This window comes from Pseudophryne corroboree, chromosome 11, assembly GCF_028390025.1.
Source record: "Pseudophryne corroboree isolate aPseCor3 chromosome 11, aPseCor3.hap2, whole genome shotgun sequence".
In the NCBI taxonomy this organism is placed as follows: Eukaryota; Metazoa; Chordata; class Amphibia; order Anura; family Myobatrachidae; genus Pseudophryne; species Pseudophryne corroboree.
Window position 1 is genome coordinate 101,933,156 of NC_086454.1, and position 24,213 is coordinate 101,957,368.

The 24,213-nt window shown below is 46.1% G+C and overlaps 1 protein-coding gene across 3 annotated transcripts in view; it reads right to left on the reverse strand.

Moving 5' to 3' along the window:
• Window positions 1-24,213, reverse strand: part of LOC134968988 (synaptotagmin-1-like) — a 136,480-nt gene that overhangs the window by 78,945 nt on the left and 33,322 nt on the right. The window contains exon 1 of one of the 3 annotated variants that reach the window (XM_063944683.1): window positions 18,507-18,590. The exons of the other annotated variants lie outside the window; for them this stretch is intronic. The gene's annotated coding sequence lies outside the window, so the exon portion shown is untranslated. Of the gene's footprint in view, window positions 1-18,506; window positions 18,591-24,213 lie in introns of those variants that run through there. 3 annotated transcript variants of the gene reach the window in all.

Consider the following 24,213-nt stretch of genomic DNA (forward strand, 5'->3'; position numbering starts at 1 on the left):
CCCCCGTTTCCCCAGGCACTCCTGCATTTTAGCCTGACACGCTTGCGTTTTTTAGCACACTCCTGGAAAACGGCCAGTTACCACCCAGAAACACCCACTTCCTGTCAATCACTACCGATCAACAGAGCGACAGAAAAGCGTCGCTCGACCTTGTGTAAAACTGCATAGTTTTGTGTGAAGGTACTTCGCGCGTGCGTATTGCGGCCGGTACGCATGCGCAGAAATGCAGCTTTTTCACCTAATCGCCGCGCTGCGAAAGCAGCTAGCAATCAACTCGGAATGAGGGCCTATATCAGTAACTGCAATCCCAGCCGAGAGGGATTTTGTGCTCTTTCTCTGGTGGGCTGGAGTAACCGCATTAACCAATAGGCAGATGGATGTAATCCCAGAAGTACACTGTGTATTGGATTACTTCTTTCTCATCGCCTGTATGGCCTCTTGTCACAGAGCCCGGTCCCGGGGACACTGTAAGTGTATGTACAGTGTGGTTTCTATCAATGCAAGAGCGTGACACAAATTGGCAGCATTTATTCATGTTTATAAATGTAACAATAATCTAGAGATTGATGTTTTAATTCCCTCGCACCTCAATTAGCTTTTGGCTTCTGCCCTTGCCCAGTGAGCTTCTTTCCACCTCATATGTTTATGTAGTTATTACAGTGGCGTAACTACTGCCCCCGCAGTCCTCGCGGTGGCTTGGGGGCGAGGGCTGCGGGGGCGCCACTGATTTACAGCAGACTGACATGCGGATGAGCGTCCGCATGTCAGTCTGCTTTCTCCTTCCCTCCGCCGCTTGTTGGAGGGACACGGAGGGTACAGCCTCTCCTGTGTCCCTCCTGCTGCATCATCTCCGGCGGCCGCGGGTCTGATAGGGAGAAGTGCCGTCCGTGAGCTCTAATTGGCTCACGAACCGGCACTTCCCCCTATTAGACCCGCGGCCGCCGGAGATGATGCAGCAGGAGGGACACAGGAGAGGCTGTACCCTCCGTGTCCCTCCAAAAAGCGGCGGGGGGGGGGGGGGGTGATATCTGGCACTGGGGGGAATATCTGGCACTGGGGGGAATAACTGGCAGGGGAGGGATATCTGGCACTGGGGCATTGTCTGGCACTGGGGGCATATATGGCACTGGGGGGGGGATATCTGGCACTGGGGCATTATCTGGCACTGGGGGGGAATATCTGGCGGGGGGGGTGGATGTCTGGCACTAGGGGGAATAACTGGCAGGGGGGGGATATCTGGCACTGGGGCATTATCTGGCACTGGGGGGGAATAACTGGCAGGGGGGGGGGGGTATCTGGAACTGGGGCATTATCTGGCACTGGGGGCATATATGGCACTGAGGGGGAATATCTGGCAGGGGGGGGATATCTGGCACTGGGGCATTATCTGGCACTTGGGGCATATATGACACTGGGGGGGAATAACTGGCAGGGGGGGGATACCTGGCACTGGGGCATTATCTGGCACTGGGGGCATATATGACACTGGGGGGGAATAACTGGCAGGGGGGGGGATATCTGGCACTGGGGCATTATCTGGCACTGGGGGCATATATGGCACTGGGGGGGGAATATCTGGCAGGGGGGGATATCTGGCACTGGGGCATTATCTGGCACTGGGGGCATATATGGCACTAGGGGCATATATGGCACTTGAGGGGGGGAATATCTGGCACCGGGGGCATATATGGCACTGTGGGGGGGGGGATATCTGGCACTTGGGGCATATATGGCACTGGGGGGGGGGCATATCTGGCACTGGAGGCATATTTGGCACTGGGGGGGAATATATGGCACTGGGGGCATATTTGGCACTGGGGGGGAATATATGGCACTGGGGGCATATCTGGCACTGGGGGCATATGTGGCACTGGGGGGGAATATTTGGCACTGGGGGCATATGTGGCACTGGGGGGGTATATGTGTACCTGGCACATGGGGGGGGGGGCTATATTTGGCACTGGGGCATGTGAGTACCTGGCACCGTGGGGGAATATCTGGCACTGGGGACATATGTGGCACTGGGAGCACAGCCCTAGCAACGAGCATGACACACAGTGCATGAAACACCTGGCAACGAGCATGACACACAGTGCATGAAACACCTGGCAACGAGCATGACACCCAGTGCATGAAACCCCTGGCAACGAGCATGACACCCTGAGCATGAAAACCCCTGGCACCGTGCATGGAACCAAGAGCATGAAACCCCTGGCAACGAGCATGACACCCAGTGCATGAAACCCCTGACAACGAGCAGGTAATTGAAAAGTAATTAGAAGCCTTACTGTAGGACTTAATGTGTAATGGGCATTACGGTGTGTGGCATAATGTATCACGGACATTGCGGTGTGTGTCATTATGTGTCACAGGCATTACGGTGTATGGTATACTATATCGCGGGCATTGTGATATGTGGTATAATGTCTCAGGGTCATTGCAGTGTGTGGCATAATGTATCACGGACATTGCGGTGTGTGTCATAATGTGTCAGGCATTACGGTGTGTGGTATACTATATCACGGGCATTGTGGTATGTGGTATAATGTCTCAGGGTCATTGCAGTGTGGCATAATACATAACGGGCATTGCGGTGTGTGGCATAGGGTGTAACGGGCAGGGCATTGCGGTATGTGTCACAGGCATTACGGTGTATGGTATACTATATCACGGGCATTGTGGTATAATGTATCACGGACATTGTGGTGTGTGTCATAATGTGTCACAGACATTGTATGTGCTATAATGTATCAGGGGCATTGCAGTGTGTAGCATAATGTATAACGGGCATTGCGATTCCTGCCATAATGTGTCACAGGCATTACGGTGTGTGGCATAATGTGTCACGGGCATTACGGTGTGTGGCATAATGTGTCGGGGGCATTACAGTGTGTGCATATTGTGTCGTGCATTATTGTGTGTGGAATAATGTCTAAGGGCATTGCAGTATGTGGCATAATGTATACTGGGCATTACTATAATGAGGAAAAATGACAAATAATGTAAGGGGCATGAATCAGGATTATTTTTCTTTCCTGTGGTGGCCAACGTATGGGCGTGCAGGTTGCAGAACTGGGGTATAAGGTAGTCTTTTCCTGCAATGCCACGCCCCTTTATGCGAAACCACGCCCATTCCAACGAAACCACACCCCTTATTTTGACGCGCGCGCCTTAGGCGCGCGCATATTTATCCCTTTCTTGCTCCCAATTATGTAGCATGAAGGAGGGGGGGGGGGGGGGGCGCCGAAGAATTTTTTGGCTTGGGGGAGAAAAATTTCTAGTTACGCCACTGAGTTATTATATATAAATACAGATGAACACTCCTTTACAATAAAGTTGAAGTTGAGCTATTATGACAGATAGTATCACCACTCTCTAACAACAATGTCAAGGGAGATATCTTATTAATTAAAGCAGAGATCAGACAAAAGGGTTAATTTACAAAAACGTGTAGAAATCTAGCTCAGCCAATCAGACACAGGCTTGCATTAGACCAGTGATGGCTAACCTTGACACTCCAGCTGTTGAACTACATAGCCCAGCATGCCCTGTTACAGTTTTGTTATTTGGCCATGCTAAAACTGATGCAGGGCATGCTGGGATGTGTAGTTCAACAACAGCTGGAGTGTCAAGGTTAGCCATCACTGCATTAGACTGATGAAGCTTATGCCTGATTGTTGCTGGTGGGTTACTGCACTTTATGCATATTTGCACGTCATTAGTAAATAGGCGTGATCATCTTATTCTACTGTTTATACCATTTTAAATTCCTTTGTGCTTAGTGTACTCCAGCTTATTTCGTTTGGCCTTTTGTTTAGTAATGCTCTCTTTCTGAACTACTGTCTGTCAAAGGTCAACTGGAATATAAATAAATATATATATATATATATATATATAATTTGTTATTTTAATTGAACAGAGTGTTTTTTGGAACACCTAAGAAATCCATTTTTTTTTTATTACTTGAAAAATAACCTTGAAATTGGAACAGTTCCCAAACATATATTCCGACACACTCCGTTAATAGAAACACATAGAGGGAAGTCTGTACATCCGCACTATTAGAACGTTGCTTTATTCCAGACAGAAAAACGCCACCCTCACGAGATCTGCCAGACTCCCATATCGGCACATAAGGGTAAAGGAGATGCGCACATTCAGATGCACAGTTGTACACCAGGGAAAGAGTGTGTTCTAGCATTAGCATAAAGTTGCAGACGCTACTCTGGCAAAAGACGCTAAAACAGCGTGCAACTCCAAATCAGTCCCATAGCCATCAGCAGCAATATTGGCAAATTGTCCCAATTCAGTCACTTGTATGCAGTGCCTGATGGCTAGGTGCCTCAGGTACCAGGACTCTGACGAGTGCCATGTAGTTGGCAGCTAGGGAATAAAATGAAGACCATTCCATGTTGGCGGTAGAACGCACAGCTTAATTAAAGAAGCTTGTTAGTTATCTGGCGGTTTTGAGTGGAAAGTTCTTAAAGTGACTACCAGATGGCTATGGTGAATCTGCACGAGATTATCTTTAGAGTCTCACATTCCTCAGACTCCACAAACATAATTAGATCAGTATATGCCAAGATCAAACATGTCAGTTGTGTAACCTTTGTTACTTGCACATGCGTAGAGTACCAGAGAGGGGTGTAGTATGATATGCGGGTGGCCGGGCTCCCGGTGGCCAGCATACCAGCACCGGAATCCCGACCGCCGGCATACCGACAGCTGGGCAAGCGCAAATGAGCCCCTTGCAGGCTCGCCACACTGCGGTAGCACGCCACGCTATCTAGTCTCCCTCCAGGGGGGTCGTGGACCCCCAAGAGGGAGAAAAGGTGTCGGTATGCCAGGTGTCGGGATTCCGGCGCCGGTATACTGTGTGCCGAGATCCCAACAGCCGGCAAACTGAAGACCACCCCCAGAGAGGATGGGGCCTGCATACTGGCCCTCTCCTCTCTTAACCCGCCCCTATAACTAGCTTACATCTCTTTTCAAATGCGCCCTTTACAAAGCACTCTTAATGTACCCCATAAAATATGTCTGTTCACCCAGCTCACTTAAAAGCGCACAATCCACTATTAGGAAAGCCTGTATAGACTTGAAGTGCACCTACAGTATGTGTGAGACAAGGGTAGCAGATCTCCAGAGGACTACTGTACACAAGTTCGACCCCTATCATTTAGTAATATCCCTTGCAATGAAAATAACATTTCAGTTTTTTACCCTAATTTATTACTTAAATTAATCATTTAGTGCGACTGAGTGGACATCAGGACTGTCTTCATTATGTGGTAGTTTAGTGTGTGTGAAGCTTTTTTTATACAATGCTGGAATTTCTCTTAGAAATTATCTTCTCTGATGTGCATCATGGAGGTGAAATACTGGTCCCATTAACAATATAGAACAAGACTGGCAGTTCTAAGCTGGTGCAAAGTTCAAGGCACCTTTTATTTCATTCCTTTCTACCTATGACTGTGATTACCCAGCTTTGTTCTGTTTTTTTTTTGTTCCAATTGTAAAGCGCAATGGTATGCTACGCTATATAAAAAAACTTCCGGTGGGCGGGCCATCCAGTATGGCTGCTTTTTTGCTCCGCTCCCTCCAGCAGGCATCAAATTCTTAACCATCTGCCTGTTTAATGGCTTACTCACTTTGTGCTCCCCTTCATCTACACAGCTTAGGGAGACATTTATTGTGCTGGTTATTATATTAAGCTTAGTTCCTTTTTCTGATACTTGTTTAAGCTTTATATTTGCTCATTTCCTCCTTGGGCATTGTATTATCTGTAACACTGTAATGCTATACCTTCTTTGAGTAGCTTCCTATCTTTTCATTACCCCCTTTGCTACATAGCTATACTGCTATAGAATGAGTAATTATTTCTGTTGTACAACTTCTCCCATCGCCCCATCCCTAAACTCAAAACTGTGTTCCGAGGGGCGTGGTCTGGACAAATACATCCATAAGCACACGGCTAATAATTCATCAACTCCTTCTGCTAACACCCAGTATGAGCAGGACCACTAAAGCCGCAGGGAAATCCTATCCTCCTCCCTCTGCCAATTCTCCATTTGAAGATGTATCCCCTAGCCACCCCTCCACTACGGAAATGGCATAGGAATTTTCTAAAATTATTATACATTTGATTTAAAAAAAACCTGGAAAGTATACAAACTCTCTTTGATAAAGCACTAGTCAAAATTGATGCTAACTCTATATAAAAAAAATAAGAATTTACTTACCGATAATTCTATTTCTCGGAGTCCGTAGTGGATGCTGGGGTTCCTGAAAGGACCATGGGGAATAGCGGCTCCGCAGGAGACAGGGCACAAAAAAGTAAAGCTTTACTAGGTCAGGTGGTGTGCACTGGCTCCTCCCCCTATGACCCTCCTCCAGACTCCAGTTAGGTACTGTGCCCGGACGAGCATACACAATAAGGGAGGCATTTTGAATCCCGGGTAAGACTCATACCAGCCACACCAATCACACCGTACAACTTGTGATCTAAACCCAGTTAACAGTATGACAACAGAAAGGGCCTCTTAAAGATGGCTCCTTAACAATAACCCGAATTAGTTAACAATAACTATGTACAAGTATTGCAGATAATCCGCACTTGGGATGGGCGCCCAGCATCCACTACGGACTCCGAGAAATAGAATTATCGGTAAGTAAATTCTTATTTTCTCTATCGTCCTAAGTGGATGCTGGGGTTCCTGAAAGGACCATGGGGATTATACCAAAGCTCCCAAACGGGCGGGAGAGTGCGGATGACTCTGCAGCACCGAATGAGAGAACTCCAGGTCCTCCTTTGCCAGGGTATCAAATTTGTAAAATTTTACAAACGTGTTCTCCCCCGACCACGTAGCTGCTCGGCAGAGTTGTAATGCCGAGACCCCTCGGGCAGCCGCCCAAGATGAGCCCACCTTCCTTGTGGAGTGGGCTTTTACAGTTTTAGGCTGTGGCAGGCCTGCCACAGAATGTGCAAGTTGAATTGTGTTACAAATCCAACGAGCAATCGACTGCTTAGAAGCAGGTGCGCCCAACTTGTTGGGTGCATACAATATAAACAGCGAGTCAGATTTTCTGACTCCAGCCGTCCTTGCAATGTATATTTTTAAGGCTCTGACAACGTCCAACAACTTGGAGTCCTCCAAGTCGCTAGTGGCCGCAGGCACCACAATAGGTTGGTTCAGATGAAATGCTGATACCACTTTAGGGAGAAAATGCGGACGAGTCCGCAGTTCTGCCCTATCCGAATGGAAGATTAGATAAGGACTTTTATAAGATAAAGCCGCCAATTCAGATACTCTCCTGGCAGAGGCCAGGGCTAGTAACATAGTCACTTTCAATGTGAGATATTTCAAATCCACCTTTTTCAATGGTTCAAACCAATGGGATTTGAGGAAATCTAAAACTACATTTAGATCCCACGGTGCCACCGGAGGCACCACAGGAGGCTGTATATGCAGTACTCCCTTGACAAAAGTCTGGACCTCAGGGACAGAGGCCAATTCTTTTTGGAAGAATATTGACAGGGCCGAAATTTGAACCTTAATGGATCCCAATTTGAGACCCATAGATAATCCTGATTGCAGGAAATGTAGGAAACGACCCAGTTGGAATTCCTCCGTCGGAACCCTCCGATCCTCGCACCACGCTACATATTTTCGCCAAATGCGGTGATAATGTTTCACGGTGACTTCCTTCCGTGCCTTAATCAAGGTAGGAATGACTTCTTCTGGAATGCCTTTCCCTTTTAGGATCTGGCGTTCAACCGCCATGCCGTCAAACGCAGCCGCGGTAAGTCTTGAAAAAGACAGGGACCCTGCTGTAGCAGGTCCCTTCTCAGAGGTAGAGGCCACGGTTCGTCCGTGAGCATCTCTTGAAGTTCCGGATACCAAGTCCTTCTCGGCCAATCCGGAACCACTAGTATTGTTCTTACTCTTCTTTGCCGTATGATCTTCAATACCTTTGGTATGAGCGGCAGAGGAGGAAACACATACACTGACTGGTACACCCAAGGAGTTACCAGTGCGTCCACAGCTATTGCCTGTGGATCTCTTGACCTGGCGCAATATTTGTCCAGTTTCTTGTTGAGGCGAGACGCCATCATGTCTACAATTGGTCTTTCCCAACGGTCTATTAACATGTTGAAGACTTCTGGATGTAGACCCCACTCTCCCGGATGAAGATCGTGTCTGCTGAGGAAGTCTGCTTCCCAGTTGTCCACGCCCGGGATGAACACTGCTGACAGTGCTATCACGTGATTCTCCGCCCAGCGAAGAATCTTGGCAGCTTCTGCCATTGCACTCCTGCTTCTTGTGCCGCCCTGCCTGTTTACATGGGCGACCGCCGTGATGTTGTCCGACTGAATCAACACCGGCTTTCCTTGCAGGAGAAGTTCCGCCTGGCTTAGAGCATTGTAGATTGCTCTTAGTTCCAGAATGTTTATGTGAAGAGACTTTTCCAGACTCGTCCATACTCCCTGGAAGTTTCTTCCTTGTGTGACTGCTCCCCAGCCTCTCAGGCTGGCGTCCGTGGTCACCAGGATCCAATCCTGAATGCCGAATCTGCGGCCTTCTAATAGGTGAGCCTTCTGCAACCACCACAGAAGTGACACCCTTGTCTTTGGTGACAGGGTTATTCGCAGGTGCATCTGCAGATGCGACCCTGACCATTTGTCCAACAGATCCCTTTGGAATATTCTTGCATGGAATCTGCCGAATGGAATTGCTTCGTAAGAAGCCACCATTTTTCCCAGGACTCTTGTGCATTGATGTACTGACACTTTTCCTGGTTTTAGGAGGTTCCTGACCAGATCGGATAACTCCTTGGCTTTTTCCTCTGGAAGGAAAACCTTTTTCTGAACCGTGTCCAGAATCATTCCTAGGAACAGCAGACGAGTTGTCGGGATTAAATGGGATTTTGGAATATTCAGAATCCACCCGTGTTGTCTTAGCACCTCTTGAGATAGTGCTAAAGCTGTCTCCAGCTGTTCTCTGGACCTTGCCCTTATTAGGAGATCGTCCAAGTATGGGATAACTAATACGCCTTTTCTTCGAAGAAGAATCATCATCTCGGCCATTACCTTGGTAAAGACCCGAGGCGCCGTGGACAATCCGAACGGCAGCGTCTGAAACTGATAGTGACAGTTTTGAACAATGAACCTGAGGTACCCCTGGTGTGCGGGGTAAATCGGAACGTGTAGATACGCATCCTTGATGTCCAAGGATACCATAAAGTCCCCTTCTTCCAGGTTCGCTATCACTGCTCTGAGTGACTCCATCTTGAACTTGAACTTTTTTATGTAGAGGTTCAAGGACTTCAGATTTAGAATAGGCCTTACCGAGCCATCCGGCTTCGGTACCACAAATAGAGTGGAATAATACCCCTTTCCTTGTTGTAATAGGGGTACTTTGACTATCACCTGCTGAGCGTACAGCTTGTGAATGGCTTCCAACACCCTCTCCCTTTCGGAAGAGACGGTTGGTAAGGCAGACTTCAGGAAACGATGAGGAGGATCCGTCTCTAATTCCAACCTGTACCCCTGAGATATTATCTGCAGGATCCAGGGGTCTACCTGCGAGTGAGCCCACTGCGCGCTGTAATTTTTGAGACGGCCCCCCACTGTCCCCGAGTCCGCTTGAGAGGCCCCAGCGTCATGCTGAGGTTTTTGCAGGAGCCGGGGAGGGCTTCTGTTCCTGGGAAGGAGCTGCCTGTTGGTGTCTCTTCCCTCTTCCTCTGCCTCGTGGCAGGTACGACAAGCCCTTTGCTCTCTTATTTTTGTAGGAGCGAAAAGGCTGCGGTTGAAAGGTCGGTGCCTTTCTCTGTTGGGGAGTGACTTGAGGTAAAAAAGTGGATTTCCCGGCAGTAGCCGTGGCCACCAAGTCTGATAGACCAACTCCAAATAACTCCTCCCCTTTATACGGCAAAACCTCCATGTGACGTTTTGAATCCGCATCGCCTGTCCACTGTCGTGTCCATAAGGCTCTTCTGGCTGAAATGGACATAGCACTCACCCGAGATGCCAGTGTGCAAATATCCCTCTGTGCATCACGCATATAGATAAATGCATCCTTTATTTGTTCTAACGACAGTAAAACATTGTCCCTATCTAGGGTATCAATATTTTCAATCAGGGATTCTGACCAAACTACTCCAGCACTGCACATCCAGGCAGTTGCTATAGCTGGTCGTAGTATAACACCTGCATGTGTGTATATATTCTTTTGAATAACTTCCATCTTTCTATCTGATGGATCCTTAAGTGCGGCCGTCTCAGGAGAGGGTAACGCCACTTGTTTGGATAAGCGTGTGAGCGCCTTGTCCACCTTAGGGGGTGTTTCCCAGCGCGCCCTAACCTCTGGCGGGAAAGGGTATAATGCCAATAACTTTTTTGAAATTATCAACTTTTTATCAGGAGCAACCCACGCTTCATCACACACGTCATTTAATTCTTCTGATTCAGGAAAAACTGTTTGTAGTTTTTTCACACCATACATAATACCCTGTTTTACGGTATCTGTAGTATCAGCTAAATGTAACGTCTCCTTCATTGCCAAAATCATATAACGTGTGGCCCTACTGGAAAATACGTTTGAATTTCTACCGTCGTCACTGGAATCAGTGCCCGTGTCTGGGTCTGTGTCGACCGACTGAGGCAAAGGGCGTTTTACAGCCCCTGACGGTGTTTGAGGCGCCTGGACAGGCATTAATTGATTGTCCGGCCGCCTCATGTCCTCAACTGACTGTTTAAGGGAAGATAAACCATCACGTAATTCCACAAATAAAGGCATCCATTCTGGTGTCGACCCCCTGGGGGGTGACATCTGCATATTTGGCAATTGCTCCGCCTCCACACCAATATCGTCCTCATACATGTCGACACCACGTACCGACACACACCGCAAACTCACAGGGAATGCTCTAATGAAGACAGGACCCACTAGCCCTTTTGGGGAGACAGAGGGAGAGTCTGCCAGCACACACCACAAAGCGCTATATATACAAGGGATATCCTTATATTAAGTGCTCCCTTATAGCTGCTTTAATATATATATATATATAGCCATTAATGTGCCCCCCCTCTCTGTTTTACCCTGTTTCTGTAGTGCAGTGCAGGGGAGAGACCTGGGAGCCGTTCTGACCAGCGGAGCTGTGACAGAAAATGGCGCCGTGTGCTGAGGAGATAGGCCCCGCCCCTTTTTCGGCGGGTTCTTCTCCCGCTATTTTTCCAGTCAGGCAGGGGTTAAATATCTCCATATAGCCCCTATGGGCTATATGTGAGGTATTTTTAGCCTTGTATAAGGTTTATATTTGCCTCTCAGAGCGCCCCCCCCCAGCGCTCTGCACCCTCAGTGACTGCCCAGTGAAGTGTGCTGAGAGGAAAATGGCGCACAGCTGCAGTGCTGTGCGCTACCTTATGAAGACTGAGGAGTCTTCAGCCGCCGGTTTCCGGACCTCTTCACGCTTCAGCATCTGCAAGGGGGTCGGCGGCGCGGCTCCGGGACCGGACTCCACGGCTGGGCCTGTGTTCGATCCCTCTGGAGCTAATGGTGTCCAGTAGCCAAGCAGCAAATCCACTCTGCATGCAGGTGAGTTTACTACTTTCCCCCTAAGTCCCACGTTGCAGTGATCCTGTTGCCAGCAGGACTCACTGTAAAGAAAAAAACCTAAACTAAACTTTCTCTAAGCAGCTCTTTAGGAGAGCCACCTAGATTGCACCCTTCTCGTTCGGGCACAAAATCTAACTGGAGTCTGGAGGAGGGTCATAGGGGGAGGAGCCAGTGCACACCACCTGACCTAGTAAAGCTTTACTTTTTTGTGCCCTGTCTCCTGCGGAGCCGCTATTCCCCATGGTCCTTTCAGGAACCCCAGCATCCACTTAGGACGATAGAGAAATAAATATTATTTATTAGATTCGCTAGAACAGAGGGTTAGCGACTCTGAAGATCAGTTCCAAGCAATTCGGGTGTAAATGTGGGTTCAGTATGATGACCGGTGTCCGGAATGCAGGCCGTCAATATACCGACAGTGGCATCCCAGCCGCCAGTATGCCAGCAGCATGGAAAGAGTCCCCTTGTGGGCTCGCTGCGCTCGCCACAGGTTCTAATACCACTCTATGGGTGTGGTGGTCACCCATGAGTAGGAATAGTCCAGTTGTGCCGGTATTCCGGCTGCCGCCAATGCCAGCTGTCGGGATTCCGGCGTCTCGACAGCTGGCAAATTAAACGTATACCTTCAATGTATTATAGCGGTTCAGATCATGCTGCTATAATGCTTCTGCTTTGCCTCATTACCGAGATGAAGCAGAAAGGGATATCGACAATATGTTTTAACATCGTGTCTGCTGAGCGGTGCCTGCTGAGCACACAGCGCATCAGCTCAGTGCTGATTTCGATGCGTTTTCCTGCCTGGCCAGCTCCTCTGCGCATCTGCGGGATCTCGCTACTCACCCAAGAGCGCCTTTGCAGTCTGGATCTGGCACCCGCCACAGCCATGGACAGCTCTGTCCCTGCTGTGGAGATAGGGCATCACCACCTGCAGCTGTCAGAACCATCATCGCTGCTGATTGTTCTTCCATTGCCCTCACATATCGGCATGCCATCTATAAGATCACTGGGCACACACCGTGGCTGTCATACATGAGTGGGAAGCGTATGTGCGCTAATACCGCTCCTTCCCCCCATATCGAATGTTCTTACAGTTACCCTTCAAATCTCTGACACCCAAGCTGCAGCTCTCTAGGCTTTACAAGCCAAGATTGATGACTTGGAAAGTAGGCATGGGTGAAATAACTTATGTTCCATTGGTATTCCAGTGTGTTCAGCCCACAGCAAAGCTTCCCCCACCACCACCCCCCTCCTGCCCCCCTCCCTGTGTGCAGGTGACTGTGTCATGTGACAAAAAAGTAACACTTTCCTGTTTAAACACTGGGCATATTTTGATTGAGCCCCTAAATATTGAGAGATTAAAACTTTTTACAACAATACAAGTGATATTTTTATATCAGTTATAGTGTCTCATAAAAGACGTACACAGTATGCGTATTGTATCATATGCTACACATCACTGCAGTGAAATAGCCCACACCTTAGTATTTTAAGTAGATCATTTCAGCAGATGTCACCAATTAGCCTCACACATGGTACTACTGATGGGCTGTGACATATGTATATAGAAAAAGGAACTTGAAAATCATTTTGCAGGCAAATCTTCTTGTGTGTTACTATCAAATATCCGGACTGTTAAATAGTCATTTACTACCTTCTGTCATAGGAAAATATGTATTTAAGCTGATGTTTATGAGGTCAACAAATGAGGGATATACGTTGTTTTTACATTCCATGTAAATATTTCCCGTCTTTTAAGCAAGTGGCAGAGGCTGATGTAAAAATTAGATTAGGCCATTAATAAGGTAATCTTATGTACATGGATTGATACAAGCGGTTCTATTATAAGCCAGTAGCTGTGATCATTTTGTAAATAATTGACAATTCTTAGCATTTATTGTATGGATGGCCACAGACTTGTCACTGGCATGTCACATCTGCAGTGCTGCCATCACCAATTGAACAGGCTGGACAATGTACCTCTTTGAGTGCTGCTGATTAAAATAGTTTGTGCGCCGTCAGGTAACTTTGTTTTGTACATGCACTGAACATTATGCTAGATTTCTGCCCACATAATAAAAAAAAAACACCTGACACAAAGTGCCCTGTCTGACACTGGTTAGTAATCTAATATAAACAATGCACTATCCCTATTTGGTTTATATAGTTTATTATGTTATGTTTATATCAGCTCTGTAGCCATAGCAAAATACATAAGAGCTACATACTAGAAGACGGGAGGTGTCGATCACTTTTACACTTTTACATAAACAGTCGCAACACTGAGCAGCTTTGCATACGATAATAATGGTGCTATGTGATCACTGCACATTCAGGCGCATTCTTCATCTACAATACACTACATTTGGGGCAGTACGGATGATGTAATGGTTAGCATTACTGCCTCACAGCACTGAGGTCATGGGTTCGATTCCCACCATGGCCCTAACTGTGCGGAGTTTGTATATTCTCCCCGTACTTGTGTGGGTTTCCTCCGGGTACTCCGGTTTCCTCCCACAATCCAAAAATATACTGGTAGGTTAATTGGCTCCCAACAAAATTAACACTAGCGTGAATGTGTCTGTGTGTACATGTGGTAGGGAATATAGATTGTAAGCTCCATTGGGGCAGGGACTGATGTGAATGGGCAAAATATTCTCTGTAAAGCGCTGCGGAATATGTGTGCGCTATATAAATAACTGGTAATAATAATAATAATAGTATTCCAGAGCTCATTGGGGATGCTCAGTTATCCGTTTCTTCCCTCTACTACTACTATTCTATGGGCAATTAGTGCACAAGAAGGCTCATTGCTCACCCACATTGAACGAGCACTTCGCATTGGCCCTGACCACCCTAATAACAGCCTCCAAGCCCATAGCAAAATTTATTGCTAAAATAACATTTTGGTGCTTATTGCAAACACCCACATCTCACTATTAATGACACCTGTATCCTGATATTTCAGGATCTTTTGGCTTCCGTGTCCCAAAAGCGTAAGGGGTTCTCTCATTTTTGCAAATTACTACATGACAACAATACTAGGTTTGCTTTGATGTGCCCAACTAAACTAATAATTCAGGATAATGGTTGCACACTGTTTTTTTTTACAGATTACTTATTCAGCTGTATGCTTTTTTCTCAAGTCTAATTAATTGTAACTAGATATACTAAGTGACTCCAAGCTTGCCTTGGTACACCATACAGATATCCACAATATCTTAATTTCAGACCATGCCCCAGTCTCGCTGTCCCTTACTCACTCTGTACAGGCAGGTAGAACACCCTATGGCGCTTTCCAAGTTTAGCAATCCACTTTCTTTCTAGACATTGGGTGAATTACCTAGACGACAACCTGGAATGTTAGTATAGTTTGTCATCTATTGGGCCTACTTATGTTTGCTTTTTTCTCTGACTGAATGACAATATGTCCATCTATCAATATAACACTCATGCTTAATTTGTCTGTTGTATTCTACCATGTTGGGCCTTCCTAGCTATGAGTATGTACACATTATGCTGCATTATGTCCAGTGTACTATGATGTATACATTGCTTCAATAAAAATATAGATTTAAAAAAAAAAAGCCCTTAATAAATATTTCCTGTAATCTGGCAAAATTCGGTGATTTGCTATTATTACCATATTTGATAGGAAACCTGTCTCTCAAGAAAGGATATTTGGGGTGATCATAAAATCTTGTAGTGTTACATTCTTGCTTATCAATGTATTTATTAACCTTTCTAATTACAGTGTTTATATATTATGCAATGCTTTAAAGGAAGATTTATATGGAACAGTCCCTGGTCCAAAGGCGCTTGCAATCTTAAAATTCCCTAACACACACAAACACACACACACACACACACACACACACACACACACACACACACACACACACACACACGTGTTAGTGTACATTAGACGGCAGCTAATATGTAAATTCACACACAGGTAAGGACAGGTTGGAATTGAACCCTTCAGCCTAGTGCTGTGGGGCAGGAATGCTAACCAGTGTGCAATCTGTCCATTAAGGGGGTAATTCCAAGTTGATCGCAGCAGGAAATTCTTTAGCAGTTGGGCAAAACCATGTGCACTGCAGGGGGGGGCAGATATAACATTTGCAGAGAGAGTTAGATTTGGGTGGGTTATTTTGTTTCTGTGCAGGGTAAATACTGGCTGCTTTATTTTTACACTGCAAATTAGATTGCAGATTGAACACACCACACCCAAATCTAAAGGGCCCTACACACTGGCCGACCCGCCGCCGAGCTGCCCGACGGCGGATACGGCCGACGAGCGACCCGGCGGCGGGGGGGGCAGTGACGGGGGGAGTGAAGTTTCTTCACTCCCCCCGTCACGCGGCTGCATTGAAGTGCAGGCAAATATGGACGAGATCGTCCATATTGGCCTGCATGCACAGCCGACGGGAGACCAGCGATGAACGAGCGCGGGGCCGCGCATCGTTCATCGCTGGAGTCTCCACACTGAAAGATATGAACGAGTTCTCGTTCATTTATGAACGAGATCGTTCATATCTTTCAGAAAATCGGCCAGTGTGTAGGGCCTATAACTCTCTCTGCACATGTTATATCTGTCTCCCCTGCAGTGCACATGGTTTTGCCCAGTTGCTAACAGAATTCCTGCTGCGATCAACTTGGAATGACCCCCAATGTCATTTGTGAAAGAAACTTGACATGTAGATTGTAGAGTCAGTTTGCTTGTATTTTTTTCTTTACTCACATTGCCATCATATGTTTTCTAGTAAATACTAGGCACACAGACACATTAAAAATGACTGTTTATAAGATACACAGGTTAGCATGTACCATGCATTTTTGCACCTAAACCCAATTCTTGTTTATATATGATGCTATATAAATACAAACAAGTAGATAGTTGCTGCATGGAATACCTGAGGCCTATTATTGAACTCGTTTTGCTGAACATCCACAATATTTAAGCAGTTACCAGCCCGTCAAAATGACAGCAATATAGCAGTAATGTCAGCGCCGGCGGCTGTGCGTGCCTGAACGGAGAAACACTTGAATTGCTCCATCAGGCACCATCTAGTGGCCACCGGCATGCAAAACACTTGAATTCCCCCCATACAGTTGAAGAGCACCATTAACGTTTTATATAGGATGAGGCTATGTAACAAGGGGGGTACCACTGCAGATATCAGAAATAGATGCTGCAGTTCCACTGTTACCAATTACAATTCACAATGGATTTCCATTGGGACTGCTAAAATGCCCAATTTACTAGGCGTTGATTAGTTTAATGCAGTTCCCAAAGGCTGCACATGCTGCTTAGGCCAGACGGGTCAGAATCTGGCAGTAAATTCATGGTACTAGCTAGCAATTCACTTTTTATTCTTTGATGGGACGAAATGAAATTGACGCCTGTGTCCCAGTAAAAGTTGCCCCAAAAAGTAATTACTCATTGTCGCAATATGTGGTAATAAGAAATTATAGTTATCAGCAAAATTGCATGGCATCATAAATAGGCTCCTTTGTGGACATTTCCAAACAATAACAATGTTGACTGTGTGTGTATAGATAGATAGATAGATAGATAGATAGATAGATAGATAGATAGATAGATAGATAGATAGATAGATAGATTAGGAAAGAGACACACATGCACGTACATAGGACCTTATTCAGTAAGGATTGCAATTTCTGCTAAAAAGCAGTTGCTGCGATCAAATACATTAGTTGCCGCCCAGAAATAGTGAAAAAACACCCATTGTAGAAATTGTGAATGCATCGCAATATGCGCGCTGATCGCAAAACCATACACAATTCCCGGAACATCAAAGATTTTTCCTATCTGCGCCAGGCAAGGTCATCCACAATTCTTGCGACACAAAAGACTGGAAGTGGTCATCGCTGACATCAGAGGTCCTCCTTAAAAACGCATGGTTCACGCTTGCGTTTTTTCAGACACACCCAGAAAATGGCAGAATTCCTTCCAGAAATGCCGGCTACCTGTCAGTCAAACAGCGGCTGCATTGCGATTACGATGTTTATGCAATTTCTGTCGCTATTTTTACTTGCGCATGCGAAATGCGAACGCTGAGTATGCACAGTCATTCGATAAATGGCCGGATTGCGAATTACAATTTTGCAATCCTTACTGTATGAGGTCCATACTCCCTTTGTACACTTTGTGCAGTGGAATTTTAACACCTGTAAACATATTTAATGTGTAGCAAACTTATAGACAGTCACTTATTGCTGTTGACTCAAGGTGTAATGTAGTTACCAGCTGAACCGGTTAGACTTATTGTTATGACGTTAATAGCTATGTATTAAGAAAAAAACTATTTAGGTATAAAATACTCACTGTGATTACCCAAAATATATATTTTTTTTTTAAAAACAGTTTAAAACCAATTAAAAACAAAAAAAAAGAAGTTTCAATGGCTGACTGTAGAAAAGTAAAATGGAAAAATAAGTACTGTTATGCCAGATTATTTCTATATTATTCATGGACAGTAAAGTAACATATACATCAACTGTACTGTACAAGCCAGCGGCCATAAGATTATTGTAAAAGCCCCAAGATGATTACAGCCATACAACCTATGATACTAAGGAGAGAACTCTGTCACAATTAAGAAAATCCACAATTGAGCCTTACAATTCCAGATATGATGGGCATTGTGTGTGCTGTGGAAACTATTCCTGAACTTTTCTGTGTCTATATATATACTATTATACATTTCTGTAGAATACTAACAACGTGCTCAGAACAGAAGATCTAATCCCTTATCACACTACTTGTAAGTGATAATTGTACAGTACATACACACTATCATCCCCTCTGCATTGAAACCCTCAATAAATGTATAACATACAGTAATATAGGAACAACAAGAGGCTCACCAGAACCATGCAGTGTCCTTTCCACCAGTACAAGTCTGTTTCCTTGTCACTCCTGTCCCCTCAACCAACTCGCACAGAACTGGAAATTCAACTATATTGCAACCTAGAAGCATACCACACCCACGGTCACACAAAGACCATTGCAGTGACAGTGACTCGCAGCCATGCACACAGACTGACACAAGAGATACAGCTGGATATTCCACTGATAGCTGGACACAAATCACTGCAAGAGACTGGCACCGTACCCTGTTGTGTATAGAGACGCAGGTTTTCTAGCATTATTAGCAGTGTAATTGGAACGTGTAGGAAATGCACACAGGCCAATAGAAATTAAAGTACCAGGAATACTGTACAAACGTAATGCCGGCGGGCGGGAAGCCGGTTGTCAGTATACCGACAGTGGAATCCCATCCGCCAGAATGCTGGCAGTGGGGCGAGCACTACAAGTCCCCTTGCGGGCTCGCTGCACTCGCCATGCTGTGGGCTCGGCTCGCTGCGCCTGCCACAGGATTTATTTCCACTCTATGGGTGTTGTGGACACCCACGAGTGGGAATAGCCCCTGTGAGCCGGCTGTCGGGATTCCGGCATCGGTATCCTGACCACCGGGATCCCGACAAATTGATTGCCTCCCAGAATACATGATGATTTGGTATAACAAAAGTGTGTGTGTGTATTTGTTTTTATTTATTGGTATGGGACTCTAGCTGCCTTTGTGTCAGTTATATGCCTGGCTATTCTTCAGTTTTGTCTCTTACAGGGAGATCAAACGTTTATGCATGAGTGTTCTGAACTGTAGTTTGATTCACAATTATAGGGGTCAATCCAACTGCGGGCAATATTTTTGTCCCCACGAGTGTTGCCACACTTTACAGAAGCTCAGACTTGCACAATTTAGCTCTCAGACCCATATGGCTGCTGTCACCAGCGGTAAGCGGCGGCTGCCGCGCTTACCTCACCGCCGGGTGCTGTCTCTCCGGCGCAGTCCCCTTGGCAGGCTCCGGCGGCCGGCGGCTCTCCGTGGCATGGGCGCCGCCATTGTGCCTGACGTCCACATGAGCGGGACGGGCCTATGGTGACCCAGACTCCCCCCACCAATCGGCTGCAGGGCGGGCAGTTCAAAAGGAGGCGCTGGGCAAAGCTCCAGCGCCTGAGTATCGTCGCTATACAGCTACCCCAGGCTCACGCTGCTGCTTCAGGAAGGAGTGTTCTCAAGCCCTCTGTGTTCCTACTCTCCAGCGTTCCATATGTTCTCCCATTCTCTAGTATTACAAGTGTGTTCCCAGTCTCCAGCATTGCAAGTGTGCTCCTAGACTCCAGCAATACAAGTGTGTTCCCAGTCCAGCATTACAAGCGTGTTCCCAGTCTCCAGCATTCAGAGTTCTTCAACGTCGCTCTCAAATCATCATTTCCTTTCTTCATTCAGAGTTCTTCAACATCGCTCTCAAATCATCATTTCCTTTCTTCAATCAGAGTTCTTCAACGTCGCTCTCACAACCATCGGATTCATGTACAAATAAGAATTAGGCCCACAGTGTAGAACCTCTGATATGCCCCTCCTAATGAATAAATAAGCACTTGGCAGGGTCAACATGTGAGTTTTGTGGGGTGGATTCCCCAATTTTTCATGCACTTCTCCCAGGTCGCATTTTGAAGAAAAGTCACACAGCTTTGCCGCGACTACCGCAAATTGGCATTTCTAATTGCATCTCATGTTTCTCGGGTATGCGCATTCTTATGATTTATGTGCATTTCATAAAACAAACTGGCATATACTGTAATTGGATAGACCCCTTACAGTTGTATGAATTCTGGCTGTGGTAGGAGACGGTTTCTTTTAAATATGCTTTCAAGAAGTTTGGTTTTAGTAGATAATGGAAAAGCGATGATCAGTGACTGAGTTAGCCATAATTCTTAGTTAAATGGAATGTTGTTCATTCTATAAATCTGTGGTCATTTGGACATGATTTCAGGATCCAGTAGATAATGGGGTATATTCAATTACGGTTGGATCCATTCTGGTATGCATTTGTCGGAATGGATCCAACAACCCCTATTCAATCTCATCTCAATTCGACTTTTCAAAAGTCAAATTGAGATGAGGGACAGGAGAGGGGGGAGACCAGTGGGGACAGCCGCGGGCAGACAGAGTAGAGCAGCGCTGCAGAAGGATGTCTCACAGCCGCCAGACCTCACGGCAGTGTCCATTCCTGTCGAATTTGGCCCCGTTTCACTCAAAAGTACTTGTCAAATAAAAACTGCAGGGATTGAATAGGTCGAATCACTATTCGACCTTAAAAAGTCGAAAACTGCTGTCTTTGACCCTAATTGAATATACCCCAATATCTGTCTCAGATTGTTATTGATCTGCCAGTATCAGCTTATGTGTTTGCACGTGTTCAGTTATGTTATTGTGCTTTTGATAATGTAAGTTACCACATAAGTAGCAGTGCTTATAAGACTGTCACTTAGACTGTGGCATGTATCTTCCCTAACTTTCCACTAATATGCAGAATACTTAGTGAGCTCTTCAAGTTGTTTTGATTTTGCCCTGATGCACCTAGGTGGTATGTTCACAACACTTAGAAGTGCTCGCTGGTCTTGGTGATCAAGGGGGTTATTCAGAGATGAACGCGGATCGCTGCATCCGCAGCCAGGTCTGCGTTCATCTCACATGCTGGGGGCTGCCCAGCACAGGGCAAGGCCACCCAACATGAGTGAGCCCGCCTCCCGATGCATCCTCAATTAGACTGCGGACCCATCGAAACTAAGGTTGACCCTTGACAGTGCAGCCTGCCTCCTTCAGGACGGCCTGCCTCCCCAATCGCCGCAATGATGATGCCTGCCGCTGTCAATCACATTGCTACCGCGATGTGTAAGGTCACGCAGGAGACTATGGGGTTATGCATGTTGGCACAAGCCAAATAATTTTGCGGAAACCATCAAAGGGCTACAGGTTAATCTGAGCCACCCATGCAGGTTTTTTTTTTTTTGTAAAACTGTTTTTATTTTCATATTTTCATAATGTAAAGAGTTACATACATTGGTAAGTCATAATGAAAAAGTATAGAAAGGGCAAAAATACATACATACATCCCCGCAATATCAGATCTGCGGGTATCGTAGTGCCTTGCAACTCGTGCCTCCTAATTCCGCACATCCTGTACTTGTACGCTGTAAGCTATTATCACCCATCTATAAACATCATAAAATAATAAGGGGAAAGACAAGAAGGGAGAGGGGAAGAGGGGAGACAAGACAAGACAATTCACTCTGTAGTCGCGTGGAGTTCATACAGTACCAACAACCTATGAACTCATCAACCTCAAAACAGCAAAGTATGGGGGGTCATTCCGAGTTGTTCGCTCGGTAAATTTCTTCGCATCGCAGCGTTTTTCCGCTTAGTGCGCATGCGCAATGTTCGCACTGCGACTGCGCCAAGTAAATTTGCTATGCAGTTAGGAATTTTACTCACGGTTTTTTCTTCGTTCTGGTGATCGTAATGTGATTGACATGAAGTGGGTGTTTCTGGGCGGAAACTGGCCGTTTTATGGGTGTGTGTGAAAAAACGCTACCGTTTCTGGGAAAAACGCGGGAGTGGCTGGAGAAACGGAGGAGTGTCTGGGCGAACGCTGGTGTGTTTGTGACGTCAAACCAGGAACGACAAGCACTGAACTGATCGCAGATGCCGAGTAAGTTTCGAGTTACTCAGAAACTGCACAGAGATGTCTTATCGCAACTTCGCAACATTGCGAATCTTTCGTTCGCAATTTTAAGAAGCTAAGATTCACTCCCAGTAGGCGGCGGCTTAGCGTGTGCAAAGCTGCTAAAAGCAGCTTGCGAGCGAACAACTCGGAATGACCCCCTATATACTTATATCAATTAGCATCCACACGTTTATAAAGAATCCAGGAGGTATTTTCAAAGAGCCTTTCAATATGGCCCTGTGTATCAATGTCTAGACTGTCAATGTAAGGCTCCCATTTCGAATAAAAGCAAGCAACACCCCTCTCAATGTCTGGCAAAGTGGCTTGGCGCTCGAAATAGAGAACCCGTAAAAGCACATTTTTTAATTCCCCTAAAGAGGGAGACGACTTTTTCGTCCAATGATTCAGAATAACTTTGTTAGCCACCGTGAGAATGACCGTGAGAATGGGCGTGACTCGCTTCCTATCTGGGCCAAGAGGCCAGCCCTCAAAACAGTTGCATAGACAGGCTATGGGGTCTCTGGCAGCCCCCAATGAGAGAGTTCTATTAATAAATACAATAACTTTGTTTCAAAACGTAGCAATCTTCCTACAGGTCCAAAAGCAGTGAAAGAAGGAGGCCCTTGACACATGACATTTTAAGCATTCACTAGTCCCATCCGGGATCATATGTGCTCTTTGGGCTGGGGCTATATAAGCCCTGTGTAGTAACTTAAAATATACTTCCTGGAGCTGAGCCGAGTGTAAATATTTAAATGTATACTGACAGGATTTCAGTAGGATTGATTGCGCCGGGAAATCTGGTATATCCCTCTCCCAATTAGAAACCGTACAATTCCATAGTTTTTCCGCCCTCCCCACCCGTAAATGATCATAATAATATGATAGACGATAAGTAGAGGCATTCGTGAGAGTGAGGAGAGTGGCTATCGGATCCTGTATGTCTGGCGAGGACATAGGGACAGCCATAGTAGTGACAAAATGTCGGGCTTGCAGGTACATATAAAAATTTGAATTCGCTATACCATATCTGGACTTCAATTCCTCAAAGGACAGCATATGTCGTCCTCCAGGGTCAAATACGTCTCCAATAGACGAAATTCCCCGCTCCCGCCACTGCTTAAAGTTAGCATTTTCCAGCCCAGGGCTGAAGCAAGGGTTCCCCCAGAAAGTTGTGTAACGGGAGGAGGTCGGGTGTCTATGTAATTTGGAATTGGAATAGTGCCAGGCTCCATGAGTGTCAGAAAGGATAATATTCGTCTTAAGTGATGCCGGCAGTTTGTTCTTTGGGGTGTGAAGGAGGGCGCTAGGAGAGTTGGGGGCAAACAGTTCCTCCTCCAATGTATAATTGGTAAAGCAGGAACGCTGCCATAACCAGTCCGTGACATAACGGAATATCACTGCTCTACTAAACGCTTCCAAGTCTGGAATCCCCAGCCCCCCCTCCGCCCTTGGCAACTGAAGTTTAGCATAAGAAATCCTAGGTTTCTTCCCTCCCCATAAAAATTTAGAGAACATGGAGTTTACAGATTTACAATCTTTTTTTGTAAGGCAAAATGGCAGCATCTGCAATACATATGAGAGTTTCGGGAACACCACGCTTTTAAGGACCGTGGCCCTCCCCAGCAAGGACAGAGGCAAATTAACCCACTTGTCTAGGAGAACACGGACAGCCGTCAGGACCGGTGCAACATTAACTGTATATAACAGTTCCAATGACGTGGGGATCATTATCCCCATATTCTTAAGAGCCCCTGGGTCCTAGGAAACTGGGATAGAACTGGATGCATATTGAAAGAAGAAGCATCTCCCGATAGAGGCATTAGTTCCGATTTGGAAAGATTAACCTTGTAACCCGCAAAGGATCCAAAGTTATCAATGATGGAGACTATAGGTCCTATTGATCTGCTGGGGTCAGCGATAAATAGCAACATATCATCAGCAAACAGTGCTATCTTAACCTCCAGCCTGCCCACAAAAATGCCTCTAAAGGAAGACA